Consider the following 15,940-nt stretch of genomic DNA (forward strand, 5'->3'; position numbering starts at 1 on the left):
CCAAACAAACAAAAAAGCCGCGATCGCGATCTGCGTCGGTAATTCGGCGGGAGACGGAGAAAAGCCGGGAAAGCTTTGTTCCTCCCTTATGCGGGGACTGATGGGAGCCAGGAGCAGTGGAGTGATGGGTTGATAAGCTGGTGGGAAAAGGTTTGGCAAAGTGTTAGTGGGAGGAAGGGGAGTGGGGAAGGAGTAGCAGTAGCCAGATCTGTTGCTAGCAGCTGCTCCTCAGCTGGCTCTGTTACTCAGATCAAAGAGCCAGACCTCCAGAAGTGCTACCAAACCTTTGTTTCCATGAGCAGCAGGCCTGTATGCTGCCCATTAGATCCATCCCTGATGACACATCAATTTCCTCATTATCTAGTGCCTCACATTCATCTCTCAGAACAGCTAACCTGTTTTCTGGCCCTGACCCCTGCAGCTGGATGCATTGGACACCCAGATATACAACCCTTGGTTGCTGGGTGCAGCAAAAAGATCTCAGATTTCCTTAAATGAAATACCTAAAAAGCAAAGATTTGTTTTAAACCCCTAGAGGTCATTGTTCTCCTCACGGGATTGAGAGCAGCTGTGGCTCTGCTTTCTAATTGAGCTCTTGTTTAAAACAAGCATCCTGCATAATGGTACTAAATCTCCCCTTATCTCAAGGTAGTCAGCTATTCAGAAGGGCTCACTAATTTTGTGAGTCTCAGCTTTTGGGTGCCCAGCTGAAAACAAGTTGTGACTGAGGAGCTGGCACTCCAATTGACCTGTGCTGCTGCGCCAAGGCAGATTTCACCAGCCAAATGGTCAGCATCCTACAAATCCTGACTGCAGCCAGACTGCTCACACAATTAAGGAGTACCCATGTGAATAAAGGTTTCCAAGACATGGCCCCTAATTTATTTCTATGTGGGTCTCCTTTGCTAAGCCAAAACCACTGTAAACTGAATGTTACCCTGTGTGATGTGGTACATACCCCCACACTAGCATTGAAAAGGGTAGAGCTAGAGAGTTCAATTAAGGTACCTGGTGGGCCAGTCCCAATTGTTGATGAATCCCAGCTGAGGAAGAGCTGGAAGTCAGTATGAAGAAAGGAACCTGGGGTTGTAGGAAAAGAGACAGGAACTCTGCTGTAGCTCTCTGGGATCAGAGAGTGGAAAAAGCCTGAAAAGGCCAGCAGGGTGTTTAAGCTTATATTTTAGTTTGGGACTTTGTTTGGGATTCCAAGGGAGTGCCTTGAAAATCCTGGCCCTGAGAGAAGGGTGAGCCTAGAGAGGTTACTGGGGAGAAGGCCTGAGAAGAGATCATGATAGGAAGAAGCCATAACAAATAGTCTGAAGGAGCAGATCTTAGCTACTAGTTATCCCTGGGCTGGAACTTGGTGTAGTGGGAAGGCATGAGTTCCCCTTCCAGCCACTAGGGAAGGTGGCATGAAGCCCCAAGGGGGGGCAGGGAGAAAGATGGTGAAGAGCCCTGAGAAAAGGGTGTGAAGACTATGAGGTCCAGACTAGGGGCAAAAGATCTGATAAAAGGTCTTGGACTTTTTTTGTTGCACTTTTCTGGTAACCTGGAAAGGTTGGACTTAAACTGTGAGCTGGGTGGAGGGCTGAGTTATGGGAAGAGAGACCACCAGAGTGATGGTCGGCAGCTGGTGCCAGATGGGGAGAGAGCTGCTAAACCATGCCTACCCAGAAAGAGGAACTCTAGTGGTGAGTGAACTCCTTCACACCTTGTCCAAATGACATGCTGCTCAAATGCTTCAGGGCCTTGTATTGTATTTGCATAAAGTCCATACGGTTGTGAAAGCTGCTAGCTGGTTTTCTACCCTTGCATATTACTACTGCAATCCACTCTGTACTTCAAGAAATTTTGGATTTTTAAAGTCATAACCATGCTGCTTACCCAAACTGCTGCTAGGTGGCAATGCACTGCCTAGAAAAGCAAGAGATTTGCAGAAGTCACAGAGCAGCATTATCTCTAGGCTGTAAGGACTTTACGGTGTAATTGGCACCTAGCAGCAGAACCCTCCTCATTTATTCGTTTCCTCCCTTTGTGGGATTTATTTCCTTTTAGGTCTTGCTCTTATTAACTTTTCTCCCCTTCTGTTTCTGATGTCCCCCAGGCACAATGATAGAAGAGACTGGGGATGCTTCAACAGCAGCAAAGGAGAAACAGGGACATAGCTAGCAACTCTTCCTCTGACAAGGTAGGTTTAATGACTGATGGTATTTTTAAAGCAGTACAGCAGTGATATGGATTGTTTATCATCATTACTTGCTATCCCATCCTACTTCCCTGAGGCTGCCAGGAGAAGAAATTTCCTTCTCTTTTTACTGGTGACCCTTCTGAGGCATGACCAGGGCTGAGTGAAGCTAGTCTGGGACCCTAGAAATACCACACTGCAGTGCTCTGTGGCCCCACCCTTGCACTATGACCTGCCCCTTGCTTAGGGTGGCACTTGCAGGGGGTCTTCCCTACCCTTCCAAAAAGGCAGAAGCAGCAGCATGATGCTCCCTGCAGGAGTGTCAGCAAGGGGATCCTTATCTCCTGGGGGAAGAAGGAGAGGTAGTAAGGGAGTGCCCAAGTACTTACTCCAGTAGCTGGGGTGTATATGCTTGGGTGGGAAGCCGGACCCTCTGCTATCTTCTCTTCCAACCACATGAGACCTCGGGTGAGGGAGGCTGGTTGGTAAGGCTCCCAAAGCAATGGGTCTTGGTGTTAATGGAGAGGAATGGGACATTTCACACCTCTCAGAACTGTTGACTCAGGCTCTCTGCAGACTCAGGATGACATTACTGTGTTAGTTATCCTTGAGTTACATTTTCAAGCTTTTCTTAGCAACCAGCATACCTTACTTTTTTTTTTTTTTTTAAATGAAAGAGAGCGGGTGGGTGAGGTAATATCATTTATTGGACCAACTTCTGTTGTTAGAGAGACAAGCTTTTAAGCTCCACAGCTCTTCTTCAGGTCTTCATTTATTTTGGAAAATGAAAGCTGAGATTCTGATGTAATCATATAACTCCAGGAGCTAGGGCCTACACACGGACCTATACCTTAATAGACCCCTGGATGAAAGCAAATTCTAAAACCATGTTGTCTGGATATCAATGGTGCGGAAACAACCCTGCTCCATAGGCAGGATGTGTAGAAATAGTCCTTTTCTTGGTGTGTCCTTCCCTTCAGCTGCCATCTCCTCAATGGGACTGTACAAGTCACTGAAGATGAGGGCTGGTCAGACACCATTTACTGGTCTGTAGCAACAGGCAAGGGATAGGGGCTGGCTGCATTATTTATTTTTTTGTTTGTTTTAAAAAAGTCTCACTTAAGGATGGATCATTCCCACCTCAGTCAATGAAATGTGTGGCTGGGCCATTTCTACCCCAAATTGTAACCCATGGTTTTCAATTATCCTCCTGCTGTTGCTTGGGGTTGCTTGCCTGGTATTGGGGTCTCCTTCCTCCTTCTGTCTTTCAAGTCCGCAGTGTCTTCTCCCAATGGGTTGATTTTGTTTAGGAGCAATTCAGGCCTAATTGCCTAGTTAGCAGTTATTTGCAGCCTAACTGATCCTACTGGGATATTGACATTAATCCAAAAGGGCAGATTGCCACATGTGCCAGTTGAGTGGGCCACCTGTGAAAATGGGGTAAGTTTTAGTAACTATGAAAGGTGTCATATGCAACAGGGATCTTCTCCTGAATCTGCAAAACATGGGACATTGACTGAGTTTCTTTGCAGCAGCTGAGGGTTGAATAGAGCCTTCTGAATGGATGGAGACTACAAAAGTTCCTCACTCTGTGGGAAACATATATTGGTGTCTGTATGTACATGATTTAGCAAGGGAAAAATAGAGCAGTAGTTGAACAATTAAAAAAGAGTGGAAATAGCTTAGAGAGGACCAAGGGCCAGAATCATCCCTCGTGTAATCCCACTGATGTCAGTAGGGCCATGCCTAGAATGAATGTTGCCCATACTTCGTGTAATACCCAGTCTACTTAGTCTCTTCTTCTCTATTTATACTGTCAGTACTTTGGCGCACAAGCACAATTATCCTAATCTAGAAACTGACTGACTGGCACTGTCCTCTGCGCACACACAGACACGCATGGCTGTCCTGTCCTTTACTGCAGCAGTTATGCCTTCAGTAGGAGAAATATTGCAGCTTAGTGATTGCTGTAAAATAGCCTCCCTTTTGTTATACTTTCACTGCTGCTACAGCATCAATTTTTCTTTCAGTAAAAGTCCCCATTCAGACTAATGGAATTTAGATCACGTGTGCAATGTAAATTGCTGAGAGAATGGAGGTGGCACAAAACTGACTTTTAAATGTAGTGAGTCTCTTTTTCCCCGCCCCCCCCTTTTCTTTTTTTAACTTGAAAATGCAGTGTGCCTGGCTCCCATGAAACCTCCACTCCTTTAGAGTGATTGGGATTGCACTCAGCACATTGTTCAGATGCAGAGTGTTGTTATTAAAAGATAGATGGATAACCTTCCCACCCTGAAGTTCTGAAGTGATTTATGTTTGGAAGGAAGAAATTACAAAAGGGAAGGAGAATTATTTCCCTTTAAAAGCCCAATTCCCCCATGGTTGTGATCTCACCATAGCAATAGTGGCAGTAACTGAGATCTTCACTCCCCTCACAGCATTATGACATCACTGGACTTTTCAACATCCTAACTTGAACTCTAGACAGTGTTCTAACCTCTTCCTGACACCTCCACTCTCCCCGTGCTGAAGCCTCACGCTTATTGGTCGGTCTGTCTGTCTTGTGGGAGTGCTGGTCATGAACCAGCGTCCCATTGTGCTAGGTGCCGTACATACACAGAACAAACAGATGTTCCCAGCCCCAAAGATATTACACCCTTCGAATAAACACCTTCCCTGTCCCCCTCTCTCTCCTTCACTCTCTCTTCTGCCACTTTTCCTAGCCCTTTATCCTTCATGCCTTCTCCCCTGCTGACTATTTCTCTTCCTGTTCTTCATTTTATTTACATCCATTTCCTCCCTCCACACATCACCGTTTCTTTCTCCCACACCTTCCCCTCCCCCCCCGAAATAAAAGATCTTAGATTTGGTAGCCATTGTTCTTTTTACTCCCTACCTCTGCTCCCTTTCTCTTCTCTTAACATGTTGTGTCTACTTAGGGTACGTCTATACCCAGCCGCTAGTTCGGCGGCTGGCAATCGAACTTCTGGGTTTGACTTATCGCGTCTTGTCTGGACGCGATAAGTTGAACCCGGAAGTGCTCACCGTCGACTGCGGTACTCCAGCTAGACGAGAGGAGTACCGCGGAGTCGACGGGGGAGCCTGCCTGCCGCGTGTGGACCGAGGTAAGATCGAACTAAGGTACTTCGAACTTCAGCTACGCTATTCACGTAGCTGAAGTTGCGTACCTTAGTTCGATTTGGGGGGTTAGTGTAGACCAAGCCTTAGACTCTAAGCTCTTCGGGGCATGTGTGTGTATGTGTGTGGGGGGGAGTGAAAAAATGCCCAGAATACTCTGGGTACTAATGGCCACACTTCCTTAAGAACTAAGCACCCAATGTGCTTTTCTGAGAATCTGGCCATAAATGCCACACTGGGAGTGCTGAGCACTTTTGCAAATTTGGCCCTTAGTTACATGCCTAAATGGGAGCTCAGTTGTTTTGAAAATCTGGCCCTTCATAAAATACATAAGTGGGCATGTACTAATGCTGCTGAACCCAGCTGCATTTTTCAGATGCTGTGTCTCTTGGGATATCATATAAAATACCTTTTGGAAGCCAGTTCTGTTTTCTATTCCTGCATAGCATTACTATCTTGATGTACAGTGCAGGATAGCAACACTATGAAGGGGGGGGAAAAAAGGCAAGATTCAATGGTATATGTGATATTTACTGGTAAATTGAAATGCATGTATCCAGATATCCAATGCAACAAGTAAACTCTCCTGAATCTGCGCCCTGACAGGTCATCTAGGTAGGAGTGAAGTGGAGCCCCTATACTATTGTGGCACCATGTAGCTGGGGCTCCTGGACCATTTGCTGTGGTGTCCCAAAGGCAATCTGAAAGACTAGGGACACTGAAGTGAAATGAATGCTAGCCTCACTGCAAATTCTTCAAACTTGCCCACAAGGAATAAGGTTTAGATTCTTTTCTGCTTTAAGATAATATTATTGCCTCTTCTTGACCACACTCTTAGCTCATAGTGTAGACATAGCCTCTAAGGTGGGACTCTGAGTGTCCGCACGCTTTATCTGAGGGTGGTCAGCACTGAAGTCAAAGTAGGCTGCAACAGAATAGAACTACAACCTTGTAATGAAAAATATAGAATAAATGGTTGTAGTTACAAAAATATGAGAAAATGTCTCCTTTAGGTCTTCACTGCAAGTCAGATTCTGCTATGAAATCAAAGCTATGCAAATCAAAACAGCAGTGGAGATAAGAGAGCAAGGTAGTTGGCCTTGCATGAAGGCAACATGCAGAGTGTAATCAAGAGGCTGGAGCTTCATTTCATGCATTATCAGCGAGGTTTGGATTGGCAGGACAACTGTGACATTGACGAGTTTCTACCATTATAACATCCATCTCACTCTCAAATGTGTTGTGTAGCCACCCCACTGACTCAGGGGAGGTTATTTCAGAGCAAAAGTCCTATGGCTACTCTTTTAGATAGATAAAAGAAAGATCAGTTTTTCTCAAACACAGTGCGGAGAAAATACCCAGTATTGTAATATATAACCTAAAATATTTCTTGTGCAGCATGATGAACCCTAGAGTCTTTAGAAAAGCCAGTTTGTTAATTGCGTGTCCCTACTCCTCATCACTCCTACAAAAGAGAGATCTTAATCCCACTCTTGCTCAGACTGAATTCAATGCATATTTTGCCATCGAATTCAAAGGTGGCAGGATCAGCCCACTCATATTACTACTATGACACCTTGGAGTCTGATGTGTCAGGTACATTGAACTAAGTAGCGTCAATTCTCTGTGTATATATATCTCCTCAATATATGTTCCACTCTATATGCATCCGAAGAAGTGGGCTGTAGCCCACGAAAGCTTATGCTCTAATAAATTTGTTAGTCTCTAAGGTGCCACAAGTACTCCTGTTCTTTTTGCGTCAATTCTCTGTACATCTGCTTGTTTAATGAGAAGTAAAGGGGCTGGTCGTGATGTTAAGTCACTACTGCAGAAAATGTAGCCCACTCTTTCTTCAGTGACAAGAGATTGCAAAGAATGTGAGGCATGACATTGAAAAAGCTCTATGTGCACTCAGTGTATTGTGAGAGAATTGCCATAGGGTCACCATGAGCCGAATTCGTTCAGGATCTGCACCAGCAGAAGGCAGAGAGCCCCCAGTGGTAGAAAGTCTGCTGTGGTGGGCTGCCACCTCCCTGCTTCTGAGGTGCAGTGTGGGGGGCATAAAGGGCTACAGAGTGATTGGTACTATTCTGCAAGATGTGTAGGGAGAGTGGCTAGGGATGTGCTGAATCAGCAAGCTTTGCTCATGGTCCTGTGGAGCATTTGCTGGAATTTAAAGCTGCCCACTGTGACACATTTGAGGCACAGGGTGAATTGCTATCATCTGCTTATTGCACAAGGGAGTGCGGTCTGTGCCTACCGAGGGGAAACTCGCCCAAAACTGCCAGCTGCTGGCAACACAAACGCTCCACTCTGTGTTCTGCAAGCTGTGCTCTTTCCCTCTGCAGGCTGGTGGTATGCACATCACAGGCCTTAGGCTCCCTGTATGAGTCGTTGGGGTAGAGCAGAGAGAACCTGTGGCTAAATCTGTGGAGCAGTTAGACCCCAAAGTTCCAGGCTGGCCTCAGGGCCCTCCAATTTGTTTGTACACCCACTTTGTTACACTCAAGTGTCCAGTCTCTTGACTCCTGGACACTCACAATGCACACAGATTCACTGCTTCCATGGAAGAATTGCCCCCCAGTTCACTAGCTTTACCTCTGTTAAACACTCTCCTTAGCTTCCAGCACTTTGTTGTGTCTATAGTCAAATCACATGGAAGTCTGACAATGCCTAAGATAAAGATGCAAATCAGAGCAAATATAAGGATTAAAATGCAGTTTAGATACTATCCTTATTAACAAATTCCTTTTCTGGCTAATAAGGTATTTCTCAGCCAGGGGTCAGGATGTACAATGCTTGTTGTATCCAGAGAGCTGGGATCCACTTTTCATTGACAGAGGCAACACTCTGCCAGCCTGTCTCATGAAATCATTTTGTTCCCTTCTTTTTCCTATTATACAATTCCAGACCTTTTGTCTCTTTTCATAACCAGGGCATTTTGTTAACGTCAGGTGGTCCCTAATGGTTTCCCCCTATTCAAGGTCATCTTCTTGAGCACTATTGTGCTTTGAGAAGACCCAAGCTGGCTCCCTAGACAGCTTTGAGGAGCTTTGGGCGCTGTCCAGGGTTCTCTGCTCTGTGTCTCCCTCTGGATCCCTAGTTTTGAACCTGTGACCTTCACTTCTGACCCTGTTATTCATTAGTTGTCCCTTGTCTTCAGATGGTTCCCAGGTCCAGTGGTCCCTCCTGCAAGGCTGGGGGAGGGGCCTTTAGACATGGGTGAGCTTGCACCCACCCATTTCCCAGGATTTCCAATTATTTTTTTTCTCATGTTCGATTGAGTTAACTCTGAGAATCACCTCTTTCTCCCCCCACCCCTCCCAATCAGGTGACCAATTTCACCTCCAGCAGCTTTGGAACACAATATTCTATGGGTTACATAACTCTTAAAATACTTTCCATGCATACATCACACAACAACCAGTGAGTTCTTAGCTTTTGGTAGAGACTGCACATGGCCCCCTTCGGAGAAATACTGTGAAGATGGAGATCTCAGGAACATACCTGCCTGGGCATTTCAGGCAAGTCTTTGGGTATGGACTGTGCACCCCTCTCTCTGTTGCCATCATAGGGTACCTGGATCATACTGGCCTATTAGAACACCTGAGGAAAACAATGGTGGAAATGCCACCTGCCTGCCTTGGTGTCCAAGGAGTGACAATCTTTAGAAAACATTGCAAAACCTTCCTCTTTGAAGTTTTTTTTAAACCATAAGAATTACATTAGTAATATTAACCACTCCCACAAAGCTCCTGCTCCCAAACCCTACTCTGAGTCTTAGAAGAACTTTGTGATGGAGAAGTCAGATGCTCCACAAAGTCCACTAGGGACTTCACTATTGCTGATCTTTTTACATAAAATATTGTGGTGATAGGTGGTAGTATGAACTCATGAGGTAGATAAATAGATACATAGGTTAGTTCTTAAGCAGATTCTATTCTACCACCCTTGCCCAGAGGGAGCAGTGTTTTATTCCATGAGTTATTCCATTGACCTCATTCTGAGTCAGTGTGGAAGAACCAGGCTGTTAGTTATAAGAGCTCATCAACATTTTTTGAATTTTCAAAATGTCAGTGAAATATTTCCCCAATTTTTTTCTTCATTTGCAGAGTATGGGTTGAAAATCAAGAGTTATCAACACTCTCTTCTGCGTAGTTCACATAGATTTAGAATTTGTCCACATGAGATGTTTGCCATGCGGCAGGATACTCCGCTTGAATCGGCTATTCAAGGATGGAAGGTAATAGAGAGTTTGGGGGGAAAAAGAGGAATCATTGGCAAAAATAAGTAGAGAATGAGAATTTATGAATTTAAAAAGCTAATTGGAAAACTGTGCTCATCAATTCCTTGTGGTATCAGTACCTTAATTACTTCTGAAGTTCAATAGTATTCTTATGGAATATTATATTTGCCAACAGCTGGCAAGATTGTACTAAATACATGCATGATGATCAGTGTTACTACAAGAAATATGAAATGAATTAATAATGAGTGCTTGGTTAATGGGTTCTTATTACCTGATAATGTGGTGGCATTAATGCATTTCAGCATGAGTTAACCTGGCTGTGAACAATGGTTTATAGCCAGCTCTGTAGGAAATGTGGCCATTTCACTTCACAAGGGGTTTGCAGAAACGTTTTCTTTGCTTTCGGTGCCTGTTCATCAGAGACCCAAGATTTGCTTTAAGTTTTAGTGTTGGAGTGGGTTTGAAAGCAAAACAAGTTTTAAATCACTAAGTTCAGGGCGAAGGAAGCAGGTGCCTGGGGCAGGCAATAGAAAGGGGTGGCATGTCCATCCGTTATCTTCAGCGACACTTCAGCTGCGGCTCAAGCCCTCCGCTTTAGTCTTTGGCAGCAATTTGGTGGCGGGTCCTTCACTCCATCTCTTCCTCTTCGGCAGCAGCTCAATGGGGTTTTTCTTTTTTTTTTTCTCTTCGACGCTTGGGGCAGCAAAAAAACTGGATCCAGCCCAGATTAAGTTTCACCTGGTTTAGTGTAGAAGAACAAGTATTCCCAGTTCACTCAAAATACTCAGGATCTTTCCGTGAACTTGTGGCTTGCTGCAACTGAACAAGATGGGTCCTTAGTCTTAGGCTAGACATTTCAATATTGTCCAACATCTTGACCTATAAACACAAAAATAATCTATTTGCATGTGACACCCCCCCCCCCCAATTTGCTTTAAAGGAAAAACACCACCAAAGGGAAAAAAACACTAGTGATGCATTTATCTTTTTTTTTTTTCAAATCTTCCACACTATTAAGCAACCTCTGTATGTTTCCGCTATTCAGTTTTCAAGAGCTGTAAATCATGTGAACATGAATGCTCCTTGCCCACATACTCCACAATAATGTTATTGATCATTCACAGTTTCACACATAAGCAATTATCGTCGGAATTATCAGACCCTCAGAAAACTCAGCCATATGTCACTGGCTCATAAATCAAAGCTCAATCTCAGTAAAGATTGAACAGTTCTGCACAGTGAGATGGGGCTCTTGGTTTCTTGCGCCCCATTACTCTCCACTGAACCCTGGGGAAAAATGCCTTAAATGTGGATCCCTCTAATTGGTTATATACAAAGGAGCCCCAGACGCTGTTTGACATTCACTTTCTCCATGTGTCAGATGATGATGTGTGAATCAGACAAAGGAAAAAACCAGACGACTGCATTATGAGGTGTATGAATATTTAAAACAATGTTAGCATCGCCCATGACTGATAATGAGCGATTTTCTCGTGCTTGTACTGACAGATTTGTGAATTTATTTTGTTTTTTCATTTTCAATGTCTCTGAATAAAGGGGAAAAAATGATTTTTTTTTTCTCCCTAAGGAGATCACTTTTCCAAAAGGGTGTTCATAAAATCTATTTTGAATGTACCCTTAACAAGTATGAATAGAAGTAAAATGGTTACTTTATAATTTTTCACATATCAACATTATTAAGCATTACATTAAAGAAAACAAAGTCAGCTGTCAGTAAGGAAGACAACTATATGTAGAACAAATTTAGCCAATTCATACTACTTTTTCTAATTGTAGGCAGGTATTTCTGAATGTCATTAGTATTATATAAAATACGATATAGAAAGTATTTGCTGTCACCCCGGTATTAGTGATTGTCAGTCTGAAGTTGGAGTTACCAGATCAGAATTATAAAGCATTCTGTAGAAATCAAAATATTTACGTGTACTAGATCCTTGGCCATGACTGGGAGTCCTTGGCACTATGATAATACAAATAATAAAATGAAACAAACTGTTTCCCATAAAACCCTGGTCAAATTCCTTTATAGCATAACTCCAGTAAAGTTACAAAGGGTGAATTAGGACCACGGTATTCAGACTAGGTCTCTTAAAAATGATGAAAACGAGAACAAAAAAGCTGAAAATGTATAGGACTCCTTGCATCTTTCTGCCATGGAATCGAGGACCAGGATTTGGCTCTTAGATTTTTAAAACAGGAATCTTATAGATCTGGCATATCTCTTACCGTTATTGAGCTGCATGTGTTCTATAGGCGATTCCCTCACCTCTCTGAGTCTCTTGTTCCCCGCTCTCTAATGAATATAAAGCTTATGTTATTCTAAAAGGCTTGAAAAACTAGATTCTCATGAAATGCTCAAAGGATTTGAGTTAGGTCCTCCCATCTCTGCTTATGTTTTCCTATGGCACTGAAGCATGTTCAGTGATCAGAGGGCTATTTTTATGCACATGTGAAGCTATCAACTTTTGAGAGGAATGTAAGAGGTCTGTAAAATTAAATTCTAAGCAAATTTCCTTTCTGTGTTGTTTGCAGCACGTTGAGTGCTAGTAATAGGATTGTTTCTATGTACACCCATGGGATGTCAGAACCTCTCAGCTTTGCTTGTATAGCTTTCCCAACCTAATAATACACAAGGGACACACAATAATATTATACTGCTCATATCAGTGCATACAAACATACAAAGAGGGTGAAATTCACACTCTCTGAACAAAGCCTGAGTAATCCATCTTTGTATGATGAACTACAAGTCTGTGTGTGTTTGGGTGTGGGGGAGAATGGAATGCATCCTTCTCCCTGTGTTTCTTTACTGTTGGGATGTGGAGCTGTAACACAGCCCCATCCATAGCATCTGTTCAAGCCTATTGAATATGCTGCCCTTATGCATCCTCTAAATAGGAGTTGTGGGGCTACAGGTTCCATGTCAGCTGGCACAGGGACTGCCTCCGCAGTATGTAGTGGTTCAGAGGTCTTCTTGCATGGCAGTTTCTCCTCCTGCCCTTCACCTGGTGTATCCTCACATCATGGCTAAATGATACAGACCTGTTTTGTTATGAACCCTCTGCATCTAGATTAATTTTACCAACTATGCACAGAAGCTGCTAGCTTTTAGAGGTGTCCGTTTTTAGATTATACTAAACCTTGGTAATTGCCTTAGATAATGAAATGCAAACTGTAGTTAGTTACATTGAATAATAAAAATATTAAGGGTATTTCCTGTAGAGAAAAAAACTAGTAAATGGCAATTCTGCAGATACTGAGTATCCATAGCTGCCTGTCTCAGGTAAGACTGGCAAGTTTTCCAGCACTGCCATTGTTTTTTTAATTAATTAAATCAACATCTCTTCATTTAGCTCTGCCTTGGGAATCATTTAAAAACTGGCGACATATTTAGTTTAATGACAAATGAAGTCTGGGCCTACTTTATTTCCTTACAAGATTTATTTTTGAAGGAGCAGTTTGTTGACCTGCCATTCAAAGCTTTCCCCCAACGGCTGGTTTTAGTGTGCCTTAATTTCCATGTAACATCAGTCCTATTGTAGCTTTGTTGTTCTAGAAAGGAGGTTACAGATCCATTGTTGATGTCTGTCAGGAATTGTTTAGTTTTGACATCTTACCATATTTCATTAATATGTTTAACACCAAAGTGATTACATAGTATCATGGAGATATAGTTCTGACTGAATGTGAAGATAGTTTTTCTTTTCATTTCCTTAGATTCTATGAGTAATTAAACAATGCAGTTGATTTAATCTCTTCCCTTCCCCATCCACAAAATAACCTTGTTATTCTTGCTACTAATGTACGCTGCATGCTAAATCAACTTACAAAATATTGGATTTATAATTTGCATAGAAAGTAAAAGATGGTGATATGATATGATTTCAATATTTATATCCCCTTTGGTTACCGAGAGAAACCCCAAACGTACATTTCCACTGGTAGCTTACATTTTCAAAGGCAGGGATGTAGAGATGATGAACGCGCACATTTTTGTAGATATTTCTATGCTGCATGGGTTCTCATTTGCTTGTGTACTCTTTTAACAAGGAAACTTGAGCATGAAAATGAGGCCAAACTCAGGGAATTGGACACTCTAACATTAACAAATATGAAAAGAGCAAGACAATAGGATAACTGTGAGGTGATGTTGTCCCTTCTCTTCTTCCTCAAACCATCTTGTTTTAAATAGAGATGTTATAACCTATTTTAACAAAATGGGAAAGCGCAGCAAGTCTTCCTTGAAAGGAAGCCGTGTCCTTCTTACACCACTCTAAATTTGGACTCATGTTATTGATGTCAAAGGGTGGACATCAGTCAGAATCAGTCCCACAAAGTTGGTGACCTTGGAGAGACATACCTGAGCAGCAATTTTAGTCCTGAAGGTTAGGGTGTTAGTGGTGAGAGTTTAAACTTCAAAGGGCTAGAATAACCATCACCGCTAGAATAGAAATAGAGTTGCAGTAGTCTTGAATGAAACTTAGATGTTCTTTTTCAAAGTGAATGATGGAGCTCTTAGGTTTGTGAAAGGTGCCTGGCTCTCGGCTCTGAAGAGTGAAGCATACAACAGATACAGAATGATTAATGATTTCATAAGCTTCTTCTCAACAGCCAACTGCCTCCACCTGAACCCCGACCCATGGGAACCAACTCTAGATGTTAGAGTATTTCAGTATCAATGGCCCATGCAGAAAGTATCTCATTTCCTACTCTACTAATATTGTCAACAAAAGTTTTAAGGATAGCACTGATTATAATGGTGGGTTTTGTACTATGAACACCTTCCTACTGGGCATTATGATAGTAATGTGTTTCAATTGCAACTTACTATTGACCTTAGCTGGGTGTGAATCAGAGACCTAGAGGTGATAAATCCTCAGAGTCATGCAGTGTCTCTATTATCCACATTAGATTTTAACTATCGAAACAGCTGATATCTTTCTCTTCCTGTAAATTCAATTATCATTTTAAACCATCAAAGTCTGTCTGTACAGCTGTCCTCTTTGACAGCATGAGAATCAGTCTTTACATCTATCCAAATATCAGTGTACAATACATGGTATGCACTGTGTACAAACCTAAACTATGCTAAAACATTTTTAATATGGTTTATTATTTATGGGCATACATGTTACACGTCAAGGTATTTTCTATCAAGTTACTAAAACTAGAAGTACAGCTGCAGTGCAACATTTTCCAATCTTAATATCCCAGAATTTCAGCATCACCAGTTACAATATGTTGGAATTTTACATATACCTCTGTATTTACACAAAGATAAATGTCATGAAACAAGATGGCTAAGGAAAGGTTAATTTAATACCATGTGTTAGGGGGCTTATTTCTTCACCATCTCATTTCCCTGGTCCTTCTCGCATGAACAGAGAGCAACAATACCCGAAGTCCGAAGGTGCAAACAATTCTATGTTTATTGGGGTGAACTTCCAGCAAGCATGAATCCAGTTTCCTTCCTCAGTGTCCCCCTTCCCAGCTCTGACACCACAGAGCCTTGCCTGTTCCCATTTCCCCTCCCCTTAGCGAAACGTGATTCCAATTCCCCCCGCCCCCAATTATATCCCACCACCTTAATTGGTTTACACCCAACAAAATTAATTATACAGTAGACAGAAACAATCACAGAACCAGACAGATATTATACAGACAAACAATAGGGAAGTGGAGAATACAGTGATAGAACAATACAAAAATGAGGATTTCACATCCCAGCTATTGCTAAGTGAGTTCTTGCCAGACAGGATGCTATCAAACTAAGTTTCCTTTTACATCTTCTAGGCCGGGGTCGGCAACCTTTCACAAGTGGTGTGCCGAGTCTTCATTTATTCACTCTAATTTAAGGTTTCGCGTGCCAGTAATACATTTTAACGTTTTTAGAAGGTCTCTTTCTATAAGTCTATAATATATAACTAAACTATTGTTGTATATAAAGTAAATAAGGTTTTTAAAATGTTTAAGAAGCTTCATTTACAATTAAAATGCAGAGCGCCCCGGACCGGTGGCCAGGACCAGGGCAATGTGAGTGCCACTGAAAATCAGCTCGCGTGCCGCCTTCGGCACGCGTGCCATAGGTTGCTTACCCCTGTTCTAGGCTCTTCCCTTTCTCTGGAGGTGATAGGAATATCAGGACAGGATTGTATTCCTAACAGCCCAATAGCACCTTATTTCAATATGACTAGTTTGGAATGTAAGGATGTGACCATACGCTTTCCAGTTTATGGCTGCCTCTGTTACTTAGCCGAAGGCTTAGTCTAAGAATAAGGCCTCAGATTACCACAGTAAGAAAAGGCCCTTGCATCAGCAGACAATGATTTTGATTCTTTCTTTTATAC

The 15,940-nt window shown here is 42.6% G+C and overlaps 1 long non-coding RNA gene across 1 annotated transcript; it reads left to right on the top strand.

The window, feature by feature from the left end:
* Positions 1–763: 763 nt before the first annotated feature.
* LOC135972471 (uncharacterized) lies at positions 764–9,566 on the top strand. The gene is made up of 3 exons (XR_010588929.1): positions 764–1,691; positions 2,105–2,188; positions 9,436–9,566. It is a non-coding gene; the product is annotated as an uncharacterized LOC135972471 (long non-coding RNA).
* The last annotated feature ends 6,374 nt before the right edge of the window (positions 9,567–15,940 follow it).

Source organism: Chrysemys picta, chromosome 6, assembly GCF_011386835.1.
Source record: "Chrysemys picta bellii isolate R12L10 chromosome 6, ASM1138683v2, whole genome shotgun sequence".
Lineage (NCBI taxonomy): Eukaryota > Metazoa > Chordata > Testudines > Emydidae > Chrysemys > Chrysemys picta.